Source organism: Benincasa hispida, chromosome 3 (assembly GCF_027475165.1).
Source record: "Benincasa hispida cultivar pf3 chromosome 3, pf3_genome.v1.1, whole genome shotgun sequence".
Classification (NCBI taxonomy): Eukaryota; Viridiplantae; Streptophyta; class Magnoliopsida; order Cucurbitales; family Cucurbitaceae; genus Benincasa; species Benincasa hispida.
This window is the reverse complement of record NC_143480.1, coordinates 64,803,014-64,818,849: the sequence shown is the minus strand read 5'-3', so window position 1 is coordinate 64,818,849 and position 15,836 is coordinate 64,803,014. Positions and strand designations below refer to the sequence as shown.

Sequence of the window (15,836 nt, the reverse complement as noted above, 5' to 3'; positions counted from 1 at the left end):
ATTTCGATAAAAACATATGGTGTGAAATACAATATAAGTTCTATTTATTTATTTATTTATTTTACCTCATTTGTCATTATACTACTAAAAAAATCTTGACGTTTGCAATTTTAACTACTTGACGTTTTCATAAAAAAAAGGTTAAATAATAGGTGATTTTTTAATTAAAAAACGTCAAGAAAATGTACAAAAGCGGAGGTTGAGGATTTTTTACGAATTTTTTTCATACTTAACATTTTAAAAAGATCAAGTTTGAGTTATGCTTTCTTCCACCTTTGCAATATAAAAAACTATTCAAATAAGTTTCCAGATTTTAAACTTCTCCACTCTCATTTTCCCCCAAAAAGTTTCACGCGTGATTCTTCGAAAATGGTCAGAAATAGCATCTTAAACTTTCCATTTTTTAAAATTAGCACGTTTTTTGAAAAGTCGTTAAATCAAATTTTTTCGATGGATCTCGAGCGGGATCGACCATTGAGATTTGATTAAAAAAATTAACTTTTTCTAATTTATTCATTGTTTTGGCCTTTCTCGTAATTTTTCCAAATATTAGGTAACCTATCCAAATTTTATACTAAATCTTATATATTTTCAATTTTTCTACAAATTCGGTTATCTTTGCTAAATATTATATTCAATTCTTACTTAATTTTAGGCCAATTTATGTTTCTATAATTATTTGAATTTCTAAATTTACAAATGAATTTACTAATTAGATTTTGTTAGATGGATGATTGCATTTTTATTTTTAAATTTTGGAAAAGATTAAATTTTACAAAAAAAAAAAAAAAGTAAGATATGAAAAATATATAAAACCTTGTTATTAATTTGCTTGAGAATTCACTGATCTTGTGTTAGTTTACTGAATATTTTATATATTTTTCATATTTTACTTTTTTTTTTTTTTGTAAAATTTAATCTTTCCAAAATTTTAAAAATAAAAATCAATCACGTGAGATCCATCTAAAAAAATTCATTTGGATAATTAGTAAATTAATTTAAAAATTAGAAATTGGGCTAAATATTTAAAAAATTAGATTTAGGAAGATCACATTATATATTTAAAAATTCCAAAAATCTTGATATAATCTATTCCAGATGACGGAAAAAAGCACAAAAGAGCCAAAACAATCCATAAATTGGAAAAAACAATTTTTTTTTTTTTAAAACTCACTAGCACTATTTCAATGAGTTTTAAAAAGTGCTAATTTTGCATGGTGAAACTAAGAGGTGTTATGTCTGAAAATTTCCGTGATTCTTCGCTTTCTTTTTGCCTTTTCCCTCTCAAACGAAACAAACCTCCCTCCCGCGCGAAGTCTTGCCGCCGTCGCTTCCTTCATACACTACAGGTATCAGTTTCTTTACTTTCCCTCATCTACCAGGGCGTCAAGCAATGTTTTAAGGAGAGGAAGAGGAATTGGCGAACTCTCTCTCAAACCCTGATTTTCTTTCTGCTGCTGCTCCTCCTCTCCTCCGTTGACCTCTTTCTCCTCCATTTCTACCAAAGCTCAAAATCCCACAACCCCCTTTTTCGAGATATGCCTTTTCCACCTTTCAATTTCACAGTTTCAAGGTCAAATCTACTTACCGACTCCCTTTTTCTTCACTTAAAAGTTAAAATCACTTCATTTCTAGAGTTCTTCTAAACCCCTTTTTGTATCTTCCAGATCTGTAAATATTTCTTTACCTCTCTTACTCTGGCGTTGGTTTTCCGATGCCTTCACCTGCTTTTTCTTAGATCCCCACCTCTGTTCGCCATCTTTTTTAAGGTTTTGTTGTTTTGTTACTCCTATCGTGTTGGCCTTGGAGGAACGACGATTTTACCCAAAGGCGATTCGATTCAAGTCCATGAAGTATGGAACACTAATTTGAAAGAGGAGTTTGCCAACTAAGGATGTTAATGGCTATAAAGAGAGAACTATGACAGTAACGTTGAAGATTTTTGGTTCAACCAAGGTAGCTAATTGTCTTTTTCTTTTCCATTTTTGGGATCTGATGGATAGAGGTAGACTTTTGAAATTGTCCCTATGTGGTTGACTATAATATTGAAATTGTTTATTATATTAATTTTAGATTTGTTTAGGATTGTTCATATTCTTCTAACTTAGAAATCCGTTGTAAGTTATATATTGGCAATATTGAAGTGAAGTTTTGTTAAAGATATTGGAAAATGTGTATAATTGTTGGTTTTTTTGTACGGATAGCTCTTTTTTGGGGCCAAATGAAAAATGAGTATCTTTTTTTAAATTGAATGAAAAATGGTCTTTTGCTTATGTCAGTGTTCTATGAATTTACTCATTCGACCCAAAAATCTATCCGCGTGTTATGATTTATAAGTTTTCTTGATACTTGATACTCGATACTCGATCCTCAATACTTGATGCTCAATGCTTGATGCTCTATGCTCTATGTTTTATGTTATATGATCTTGAAGGAGCTCTTATCAAAGAGAACCCATGAGCGGAAGCACGATCGATCCAAATTCATTGTGACAGAATTACAAGCATTCACAAACAAACAAACCAATTATGCATCTACTAACAAATTACGACATGCTATAGAAATTAAATACAAAAGGAGTGAGACTTACCTTTGAAGAACTCTTCTTCCACAGATCTCTCGCTCTCGTGAAGACTTGGACTAACACCTCTCGTTGTCGCTACGATCGTTTAGCAAATCGTTTAGTCAATCACGAACAAGTAACCTTTCGGACACCATCACTCAGTAACCTTGGTATTCTCAGAGTGAGAATCCAAGAGGTGTGGACTTTTGGATTTGGAAGAGGAAAGGAGGAAACAACGATCACACTATACGACCAAGCAAGTGGGAGAGTTGATTGTCTATCGTATAGACTTTGTGCCTGATTGTTTAGGAAAACAGGTGTGATCGTTTACATAATCGTTAAGAGAATCTTGCTAAGGCACGCGATCGTTTAATAAAACTTTACACGATCATTTAGTTAAAAGTGCATGTACACGATCGTTTAGAGAAACACTTGAAGGTTGTCGTGTAGTCTTTGGTGAGCTAAGCGATTAGCAGTGTACTTAATGAAGTGATTCCTTACAAAATGAAAACATTTTTCATTTTATCCTTTAGTTATGAAAATTGAATATAACCTCCTACTTCACGCACGGCTAAAGGAGAAACCACCCATAATTATCATATAATTGTTTTAATTATAAATAAATATAATAACTAACTTATCATATTATATTTATAACCTATAATTTCAATATCACATCATATGTAATGTTTAGACCATAGTCATTTTCTTCTTTACTTGATATAGATCATATTTATATCAAATTCCTCCAATTAATGTATCTCATACATCATGTCAACTATATCATATATAATTGAACCAGTTTAATCATATCATATATAATCAAACTCCTTCTTGTCAATTTGAATACTTCAAACTGACCTAAAAACTGATTCTCAATTTGAATCCATTGAGCTACTAAGGGGACCTTATCGACCTGTAGCTTAAAGCTCCAACGGTACGTGAATAGCTAACTAAATTCTTTAGTCACGAGATCCACCATCTGTTAATTATCGAGTATTCCATTAAAGACTGACAGTTGCACTCTTCTCACTACAGATATATTTCTGTGTCCATCGGTTATAACCAGTCAACAGTACGATAACCCTTCATAGATGCTCGTAAGTACAACTAGGTCAATTTACCGTTTTGCCCCTGTAGTTATATCTAACTTCTTAAGTACCACTGATACCTCTAATGAATAATACATCATAGTTCTACTATGAGTGGACACCACTCAGGCCATGAGAAGGTGTGTGGTGCCACATCGTTCAAGCCCCGGAATCAGCCCTTAAGGGAGCAATCTATCTACTTACCCCTACTTCGGGGAAGGAGTGAATTTCATCTTGTGTAGCTGAGTTCCCAGCTCCCCAATCAGACGAATCCCGAAAGTGGTAGGTTTGAGTCGACAATCTGGCCACTCACACCTATGCAAATCAAAGGACCGCCCTCAATGGCAGGAGTTCCCAACTCACTCAGGATTAAGGTCATGTAACCTATGATCATCTTAGTGAAATGAAAGTCTCTATCATGAACGACATTATATAACGAGACTAAACACTTCGTGGTCTGGTCTTATACAAACTCCATTATATAGGACACCTTCGCTCGCATGTCTACACATGAATGATCAGGATCAGACTATCTATAGCACATCACAACACTTGTAACTATCTACAAAGTGGGTCATATCCGTAGTATCACTAGGATGAGGTTTCCCTCCTATATCCATATACTACAGACCATTTAGGTTATCACTTAAGGCATGATTCACTTGTATGTCTCCACATACATGCTTAAGTTACAACGATAATCGGGGATCTTAGTTTATTAGTTTGTGGTAAATACAAATAAAACATCTCATATTTCATAGACAACAGTGAAAAAATATCTCATATTATTACATCGCAAGCGTTTGTTCATACAAGTGTTTACAAATTACAGGACCTTACGAGAGTTTAGGGCATCAACCCCAACAGATCTATGCTATATACTAGCTATATGCTACTCGATCCTCGATCTGTGATACTCGATACTTGATGCTTCATGCTTGATGCATTACACTTTATGCTTTATGTTATATGCTTTATGCTATATACTAGCTACATTCTACTCGATCCTCGATACTCTAGGCCCTATGTTGTATGCTCTATGCTCGATTCAGAAGTTCACTTGATGCTCGATGCTCTAATGTTATATACTTTACGTTTGATGCTTGATTCAAAGAAACGCAAAAAAAGAAAAAAAAATGCAAAGAAAGGGGGAAAAAAAGAAAAAATGCACAAAAAAGAACAAAAGAAAAAAAGGAAGAAGAACTGTAAAAAGAAACACACAAAAAAAATCGCAGAAAAAAAGGAAAAAAGAAGAAGAAGAAACTCATAAAAAATGAAAAAAGAAAAAAAAAATGCTGCAAAATGAAGAAAATAGAAAAATAATGCATTCAAGGTTAAAGTGGTAATTTTACACAGTGATGACATAAGCAGAGATCCAATTTCATTGGTTTTCAAAATGGTACTCATTTTTCATTTGTGTCTTTTATTTTGGGTCATCTATACCATTTTCTCGTTGTTTATTTGATTTGATGAATGTTTGTCCTATATATATATATATATATTAAGGAACTCTATGAGGAGAGAACCTTGAGCGGAAGAAAGATCGTCCAAAATTCATTTTTCATTGAATGTAAATTTTACAGTAAATCAAGAACGAGATATGCATTTACATAAATTATAGTATACATTAGTAAAGGAAAATTTAGGGTTTCAGAAACCCTTACCTTTGAAGACTATTCTTCAAGAATCCCTCAAACAAGTCACGCACGGATCTCCTTCTCCAAACGGGACACCACCAAACGGAGCCTCCTGTATTCTCTTTAGGGTTTGAGAATGATAGGAGATATGGGCTTTACCTTAAGGTTTTGGAATAGGGAAGGAGATGGAGAGGAGGAGAGGGAGGAGAAGAACCTTTCTTCTCTTTTCGTTTTTTTTTTAAAGAGAACTATTCTCTTAGTGTTTTATGGAGGAAGATGAAATTGAGCACCCCCAACCCTCTCTTTAACCCCTCTCATCACGTATTTGGCTTAGAGAAATTAGGGAGACAGAGTTGTAGCTTCCTCCCTTTAATTAATTAATATTAATTTAATTAAATTAATAATTATTATACATATAATAACAACCGTATTATATATATATATATATATACTATATGTTATATCCCATATAACACATAATCTATAGTTACATATTGTATCAAATACAATATAACCTATAGATGTATTTTCTCTCAACCATACATGACATTTAATATAAATCACATTTATAGTAAACTCACTTATATGAATCTCATTCATATAATTGATATTTGGATCATATCCAAATATTTAATTCCTCTCAACTTATTTATGGTATTTAATATAAATCATATTTATATTAAATTTAATTACATGAATCTCATTCATATAATTAGTATTTGAATCATATTCAAATTCCTATCATATTACCTTATATTATAATGTATCAAATACATTATATTAATTATATCATATATAATTAATTCTCTCAATTAATTCGAACACTTCAAACTAATCCAAAAATAATTCTCAATTAAATCCTTGTTGAGCTACAGAGGGGACCTTATGGACCTGTAGATTGAAGCTCCAACGGTACTTGGATAATTAATTAAACTCTTAATTAAATTACCCAATATCTGTTAACTGCCGGTCATTCCACTAAAGACCGACAATTGCACTCTTCGCACTATAGATAAATTTTTGTGTCCATTGGATATAACCAATCAACAGCGTGATGATCCTTCACAAATTTCTTGTTAAGTAGTTACATATAACTTCTTAAGTACCACTGATCCCTCTATTGAGCAATAAGTCATAGTCCAACTATGACCAAGTCCCTCTCGGGCTAGGAAAGGGTGTGGCCACTATGTTCAAGCCCCGAAATCAGCCCTTAAGGGAGTAATTTATCTACTTGCCCTTACATTAGGGAAGGAGTGAATTTCGTCTCGTGTAGCTGTGTTCCCAGCTCCCTAGTCAGACGAATCCCTAAAATGGTAGGCTTATTGAGTTGGCAATCTGGCCACTCTCACCCATACAAATCAAAGGACCGCCTTCATAAGCAGGAGTTCACAACTCACTCAGGATTCAAGTCATGCCACCTATGGTCATCCTAGTGAAATGTAAGTTTCTATTATTAACGGTGTTATATAAAGAGACTAATCATTTCGTGGTCTAATCTTATACAAACTCTTTGTATAGGATACCCTCGCTCAGATGTCTCTATATGAATGATCAGGATCAGATCATTTGTAGCACTTTACAACAGTTGCAACACCTACAAAGCGGATCGTATTCGTAGTGTCACCAGGATAAGATACCTAGTCTTATCTATCTACTACAGACCGTTTAGGTTATTATTTAAACAAGATCCACTTGTATGTCTCTACATACTTGTTTAAATTACATAAAATAACCTAATTTTAGTTTATTGGATTGAGTATATGTTTATAAAATAACACTTATTTTATTAACAACAATATGTTTATACAAAGTTTACAAACTACGAGATTACAAGGAGAATTAGGACACCAATCCCAACAATCTCCAACTTGTCCTAAAGCTTAGAGAGCTTAATGTACAATACAAATAAAGTATAAAATCACGATAAACTAGGGCATACACTATACCCCAATAACATCTCCCACTTGCCCTAGACAATATGTCGCATATCCCGTAGACCCAGACTTTCTAAATGAAAATCGAACACTTTAGCCGTGAGAGCCTTTGTAAACGAATCGGCAACGTTGTGCTAAGAAGCAATCTTCATGACAATTACATCACCTCGATACACAATCTCCTGAATCAAATGATATTTCTGCTCTATGTGCTTGCCTCTTCAGTGACTCCTAGGTTCCTTAGAATTTGTCATAGCACCACTGTTGTCACAATAAAGTGTGATGGGAAAAGGCATATTTAGAACAACTTCCAAATCAGTAAGGAATTTCTTAAGCCAAACAATCTCTTGAGCAACTTCATAAGCAGCTACATATTCGGCTTCCATAGTGGAGTCTGTGGTACATTCTTGCTTGATGCTTTGCCATACCATAGCTCCTTTAGTCTAAAAGTCAAAGTCTATGTATCCTGTAAGGATAAAATCTTTATCTCCATATACGAGCATATAGTCCCTCGTTCTCCGAAGATATTTGAGGATCATTTTGATCGTCGTCCAGTGATCTAATCCTAGATTGGACTGATATCGACTGACAATCTCTACTGCATAGCAAATGTCAGGTCTAGTACATAACATAGTATACATAAGGTTGCCAACAGTCGATGTATAGGGAATTCATCTCATTTCCTCAACCTCTTGAGGAGTCTTAGGATACTGTTCCTTAGAAAATATAATTCCATACCTAAAAGGTAATAAACCCTTCTTGGAATTTGTGCATTGAATATCTGACAAGCATCTTGTCAATATACGATGCCTGAGACAAGGCCAACCTTTTGTTCTTACGATCCCTTATAATCTAGATCCCTAGGACAAACTGCGTCTCTCCCAAATCTTTCATTTGGAATTGGACGGCTAGCCATTTCTTTACATCAGTCAGAAAACCTACGTCACTTCCAATGAGTAGGATATCATCCACATATAGCACGAGGAAAGTTATTGAGTTGTTGATGATTTTCTTATAAACATAAGGCTCATCAACATTCTGATAAAAGCCATGAGATTTGATCGCAGCATCAAATCTTATATTCCAAGATCGAGATGCTTGTTTCAGTCCATAAATGGACCGATTAAGCTTGCAAACGTCTTGATCTTGTTCAATAAATCCTTCTAATTGATTCATGTAGATGGTCTTTTCAAGATTACTATTAAAAAAGGCAGTCTTGACGTCTATTGGCCATATTTCATAGTCAAAATATGTGGCTATGGACAAGAGAATCCTAATGACAACAGGTAAGAAAGTTTCTTCATAGTCCACTCCCTCAACCTAGGTATAACCTTTTACCACAAGTCTAGCTTTAAAGGTCTGTACCTTTCCATATACACCTCTTTTCCTCTTGTAGATCCATTTACAACCTATAGGTTTAACCCCATCATGTTGATCTACAAGGTCCCTGACATAATTGAATCACATGGACTCCATTTCTTGATTCATGGCTTTAATCTATTCATCCTTGTCAACATCTTCCACTACTTGTTTATAAGACAATGGATCCTCAACTCCATCATTAGATATGATGTTTTGGGCTTCTGTTAAACCCATGTAGCGTATAGGTGGGTTCAAAAGCCTCCCACTATGTTGAGACAATCTTAACTCTTGAGATGGATGACTAGATGAACTGACATCAACAACTCTTGTTGATATATCAACCCCTTCAACAACTCTTGTTAAAGTCTCAGTAGATTCATTAGAAATTTCACTTAAAACAATTTTGCTTCGTGGCTTATGATCCCTCATGTGGTATTCTTCCAAGAAGGTATCGTTTTTCGATACAAACATTTTATTCTCACTTGGATTATAGAAGTATGCACCTCTCGTTTCCTTGGGGTAGCCTACAAACAAGCATACTTTTGAACGAGGTTCCAAAGTTTTGGGGTTTGTTAATAACACATGGGTTGGACATCCCCATATTTTGAAGTGGCATAAGCTACCTTTACGGCTCTTTATAACTCAAAAGGTGTTTCAGAAACACTCTTTGAGGGAACGTTGTATAAACTGCAGTCTCTATTGTATATCCCTAAAACGAGTTAAGAAGAGAACATAACTCATCATAGAGTGAACCATGTCTAACAGGGTTCTGTTTCTCCTTTCTGATATACCATTCTGTTGAGGTGTACCTGGGGCTAAGAGTTGTGACGTGATTCCATGTTCTATCATATAGTTTTGGAATCTTAAGTCCATATACTCTTCACCACGATCATATTGTAGTGTTTTTTTTTTTTTTTTTAATCTTTTTACTTAACAAGTTTTCAATTTCAGTCTTGTACTCCTTGAACTTTTCAAGAACTTCAGACTTATGTTGCATTAAGTATAGATACCCAAATCTAGAATAATCATCTATGAAAAAGATGAAATATTCATACTATCCTCATGCTCTTACATTCATCTGACCACAAAGATCTTAATATATAAGCTCTAAGGTTTCTTTGGATCTATAACCTTTTCCAATAAAAAGTTGTTTGGTCATTTTCCCTTCAAGGCATGACTCACATATTGGTAAAGATTTTTCTTCTAAACCATTTAAAAGTCTACTTTTCACCAACCTCCCAATCCTATTGAGATTGATATGACCTAACCTTAGATGCCAACGATGAACATTTTCTTTAGGAGAAATTCTCGGTCTGTTTATAGTTATTGCTATTTTAAACATTTCAGTATTGAGCACGACTTTTATGACTAACGACCTTAGTACATATAAGTTATTTTCCATTGAACCAAAACCTAACTTCATTCACTTCTTAAAAATAAACACTTTATTCTCAAGAACGATATGGAATATTTTGGTTCAATTAGACAGAAAATAGAAATTAGGTTCCTCTCGATATGAGGAACTACATATACGTCATCTAATAACATATATCGTTTCTTCTCCAAATAACTTAAGCCTGCCTACAACATCAGTTGAATCGGCCTCACCAATACTGACTTTAAGAGTCATCTCTCCAGTTCCAACTATTTCAGAAATTAAATCCTTGAGGGGAAGAACATGTGTGGTTAGTAGCTCATGAATGAACTATCCAGGTAGAATCATCATTCTCTACTAAGCATGTCTCTAAGAAAAATAAATCAAATTTTTTTTCTTTGGAGTTCTTCCTTTTCTGGAGAGTAGTGGGATCAATTCCACAACCCAAGTCATAAACTCCAAGTTTCATCTCAGAGAACAATCCTCGTCGATGAACTTCATCAGAGTTGGTAACGATTGCTTTCTCTGTTAGTTCCTTGACATTCAATATGGATTGGAAATTATCTTGGGAACTGACACTACTGGTTTCATTGTCATCAATCCCGTTTTGCTTGAATCATGAGAACTTTCGTTCAAACAATTCTCACATTGATTGCATGATCTCATGTGCAATGACCATGTTCTCAAACTTTTTGGCCAATGCATCAGGTATGCTTGCCAAAATGTAAACTCGGGCGTTAGAATTAGCCTTCATTCGCACCTCATATGCATTACGAACATTTTGTGGTGCATCAGGGGTTGGAACTTGAGGACAATCCGGATCATGACAAATTTGAGGTTGTTTACCAAGAAAAACGTTTTAATGGATTCTTTCCACGTCGTGTAATTGAAATTGATTGGATTTTTTAAGAGTTATGCTAAAATCCAATCAATTTTAGCAAAATCTAAATTAACCCTATTTAACATCTAATTTTGCAATGACACTTCAGTGATTTAGGACAAAAGCCACCAAAGGGTAGTTAGTTGTCCCTTCACTGAATTGAGATACTCTCAACCAATCATTATACCAGAATAACTCTTATTCCTATAACAATCAGTCATCATTTATTTGGTCAAGAAATCATTAATTTGCTTAATAATTTTCTGTAAGTGTGACCCTCCATTTTAGACCCTAGAGTTCTGCCCCAATGAGCCAATCGAAGGAAAATAAACAATTGGGGCAAAAACTAAAGCGATCCTATCCATTTTTGGAGTTTGCCTTGATATTGACCTACTGCATAAACCATCTGAAGGGGGATGCTCTCAGGGTGCCTCGAGGCCATGCAAGAAGATCTCACGTATACAAACCAATGAAAGAGATCGTAGGACATGTTGACACACATTCCTTTCCCACTTACTATAAATACTCCCTCCATTCACCTTGATATTGACCCATGCAAACACCATCCAAAGGGGGATGCTCCCAGGACGCCTCAAGGCCAAGCATGAGTCTCACGGTGTGAATATTAAGGGAGAAACATGAGTGAAAAAAATGACGTATCATATACATCTTTTTCTCCCACTGAGTATTTTAACAACCTAGGGTTTAATTTACTTAGGAAAAATATGCCTAATTATTTTTACTAAGTGATTGTTTAAGTTTGCCCAAAAGTAACACTTAATTTGAAAAGTTAAACAACTTTGATTAATATTTGTTAAACACTTTAACAAATGTTAATGAATATTAATCAACAATTACATGCTTGCAACAAATCTATCTAATTCACCTTTCCAGGTAGGTTCTTAGGTAGGGGTACGATGTTTCCGTCATCTTAAGTACCCCAGCCTAGACAGAACTCACCTTAGACAAAAGATCCCTTATAGATATGTTTGCTACAAATTTAATCTTTTATTGAAATAAATTTAATCCTATTAAATCGATTAAAAAAGATTAGTCTAATTTCTAATCTCATTAGAAATTTGTGAACTTAGGTCTATCTCAATCATATTTTAAAACAATTTTAAAAAAATGATTATAACCTAAGGTTGGCATGCAACTCTTAATTATTGATTTTAATTCTAATTTCATTTAGTTATAACGATTATAAATAAATGAAATAATTAAAACATCATTTGCATGCTTGACATACTTCAGTTAATCATAACATTTATAAATTAACCTAAGGTAATGTCATACTTCATGCAATCTCCATTCATTATTAATATATATAACAATTATATAACTAGTTAATGAATCATACTATAGCATACTTTCCATACATACATTCAATCATATATTATAACAATTATAATATAAATGATGCATGAAAATGCTATAATGCATGTATACATCTACTATAACATTTATACTATATGATGCATGAGCATGCTTTATAATTTAAATCATGCACATATATATATTATAACACTTATAATATAAAATGATGTATTAATATAAATTCATAACATATGCTTGGTTTTAAAACTATATGACATATAATATAGAACATACATCATATGTAAATTTAAAATAAATAGTTAATGGATTGGGATAGGACACCTAAAAGAAAATTTAAAAGGCTAACTATTACAACATAAGAGTCATCCGGTTCAAAACAGGTGAACCAGACCTTGAACCGCTCGAACCGAATCGCCCTTCAACGAACTCTCTGCAGTGATCATGTAGCAAACTTGTTGTGTGATCTTGTAGCAAACGCTACACGATCGTGTAACAAAATTTACATGATTGTTTAGCAAAAGCTATATGTGTTGGGGTTAATGCCCTAAATCTCGTAGGGTCCTATAGTTTGTAAACACCTGTATGAACAAATAGTTTTGTGATATATAATATGAGATATTTTAGTTGCATTAACCACAAACCAATAAACTAAGATCCATGGTTATCGTTGTAACTTAAGCACGTATGTGGAGACATACAAGTGGATCGTACTTTAAGTGATAACCTAAATGGTCTGTAGTATATGGATAAAGGAGGAAAACCTTATCCTTGTGACACTATTAGTGTGACCCGCTTTGTAGGTGTTACAAATATTTTAAAGTGCTACAAATGGTCTGATTCTGATCATTCGTGTATTAGACATGCGGGCGGGGATGCTCTATACAAAGGAGTTTGTATAAGACTGGACCACGAAATGTTTATTCTTGTTATATAACGTCGTTCATGACAGAGACTTTCATTTCAATAGGATGATCATAGGTAACATGACCTTAATCCTGAGTGAGTTGTGAACTCCTGCCTATGAGGGCAGTCCTTTGATTTGCATGGGTGCGAGTGGCCAGATTATCGACTCAAACCTACTACTTTGGGGATTCGTCTGAATATGCAACATATAAACCATAGGTTATAAATATAATATGATAAATTAGTTATTATATTTATTTATAATAAATTAATTATGAGAAGATTGACTTTCGTTTTTCTCCAATAACCATTTTGGTGGGTGGTTTTAGACAGTTTTATGGCTAACTGATGGATAAAAGTTGAAAAATAGTTTTTCATTTTAATTCCACACGCTACACACTCAAGTGATCAGATTACTTGTTGAGAAAGTAAACGATTAGCTATCAAGTTTTCTATACCATAGAACTCGCTTATTACACAATCGAGGATTGAGTCTATGCGATAGACTAATTTCTTCTACACGACCGTTCTATCCTTTACTCGATCGTTTACTCGTTTACTTCTTCCTCCATCCCTCTATCCAAATCCATACAGAGCCTGCACCTCTTGGATTCTCACACAGAGAATACCAAGGCAATCGATTGGTGGTGTCCAGTTCTGTTTGAGGATCGAGTTGTACTCGGAGGTGATCGAGGATCTTCTAGTTCGTATTATTTGCTAAATTGCTCGTTGCATTCGTGTTGTTCAATGCATTCGAGTTTGATCGAGAAAATATTAGAAGAAAGGGTTCTTCAAAGGTATTTTACTCGATCCCTTTGTATTGATCTTAAAAGCATGCTATAATTTTATCCTTAATGCATAATCTGTTTGTTTGATTGTAAATGTATATATTCTTTCACAATGGGGTTTGGAACGATCTGCTTCTGCTCACTGGTTCTCTAGATTTAGAGTTCCTTCAACAAGATCGTGCAACTGTAAGTACACGATCTTGTAGAACTGCTTTGTCTTCTTCATCAAAGTAGTGCTCTAAAAATGTCTTTGAAGTTTCTTGAGAACAGCACGAGCTACTCAAACAACAAATACAGACTCTATAACAAAAATTACACCCAAAACATGGGTCTTTACAAACCAAATTTATAAACGAAATAAAGCCTTAAAAGTAAGTATCCTATCCCGAAACATCCATCAACAAAAGCACATTTATATTGAAATCATTCATCGCATGAACTTTAAATAGAATGCAGTAAAACCCACCAACACTGTAAAAACGATTCAATAAAAAATAGAATTTGGGATCAGAAAACCAGCAACTTAACATGCATTAATAAAGGAAAACCTAGGATTTCATTAAAGGAACTCTATAAGGAACTTAACATGATATCAATTGAAGGAACTCTATAAGGAGAGAACCTTGAGCGAAAGTAAGAACATTCCAATTTTATTTTTCATTAAATGTAAGTTTTACAGTAAATCAAGAACAAGATATGCATTTACATAAATTATAGCATGCATTAATAAAGGAAAACCTAGGATTTCATATTCAAATAATTAATATTTGAATCATATTCAAATTCCTCTCATATTACCTTATATTATAATGTATCAAATACATTATATTAATTATATCGCATATATAATTAATTTAATTAATTATATCATATATAATTAATTCTCTCAATTAATTTGAACACCTCAAATTAATCCAAAAATAATTCTCAATTAAATCCATATTGAGCTACAGAGTGGACCTTATAGACCTGTAGATTGAAGCTCCAACGGTACTTGGATAATTAATTAAACTCTTTAATTAAATTATCCAATATTCGTTAACTACCGGTCATTCCACTAAAGATCAACAACTGCACGCTTCGCACTACAGATAAATTTTCGTGTCTATTAGATATAACCAATCAATAGTGTGATGATCCTTCATAAATTGCTCGTAAGTACAGGTGGGCCAAAATTACCATTTTAGCTATGTAGTTACATCTAACTCCTTAAGTACTATTGATTTCTCTAATGAACAATAAGTCATAGTCAGCTATGACCAAGTCCCTCTCGGGCTAGGAGAGGGTATGACCACTATGTTCAAGCCCCAGAATTAGTCATTAAGAGAGTAATTTATCTACTTACCCCTGCATCAGGAAAAGAGTGAATTCCATCTCGTGTAGCAGTGCTCCCAGTTCCCCAGTCAGACGAATCCTCAAAATGGTAGGCTTATTGAGTTGGCAATCTGGCCACTCTCACCCATACAAATTAAAAGACTGCATTCATGAGCAGGAGTTCATAACTCACTCAGGATTTAGGTCATGTCATCAGTGGTCATCCTAGTGAAATGTAAAATCTCTATTATTAACAGTGTTATATAAAGAGACTAATTATTTCGTAGTTCGGTCTTATACAAACTCTTTGTATAGAATACCCCCGCTCACATATCTCTACCTGAATGATCAGGATTAGATCATTTGTAGTACTTTACAACACTTGTAATACCTACAAAGCGGGTTGTACCCATAGTATCACAAGGATAAAGTACCCAACCTTATCCATCCACTACATACCGTTTAGGTTATTATTTAAACAAGATCCACTTGTATGCCTCTACATACTTGTTTAAATTACATAAAATAACCTAGGATCTTCGTTTATTGGATTGAGTATATGTTTATAAAATAACACTTATTTTATTAACAACAGTATGTTTATATAAAGTTTACAAACTACGAGAATACAAGGAGATTTAGGACACCAAT

The 15,836-nt window shown here is 33.8% G+C and overlaps 1 long non-coding RNA gene across 1 annotated transcript; it reads left to right on the top strand.

Moving 5' to 3' along the window:
- Nucleotides 1-1,131: 1,131 nt before the first annotated feature.
- Nucleotides 1,132-3,095, top strand: LOC150037467 (uncharacterized). The gene is made up of 2 exons (XR_016528668.1): nt 1,132-1,956; nt 2,435-3,095. It is a non-coding gene; the product is annotated as an uncharacterized LOC150037467 (long non-coding RNA).
- Nucleotides 3,096-15,836: the final 12,741 nt, after the last annotated feature.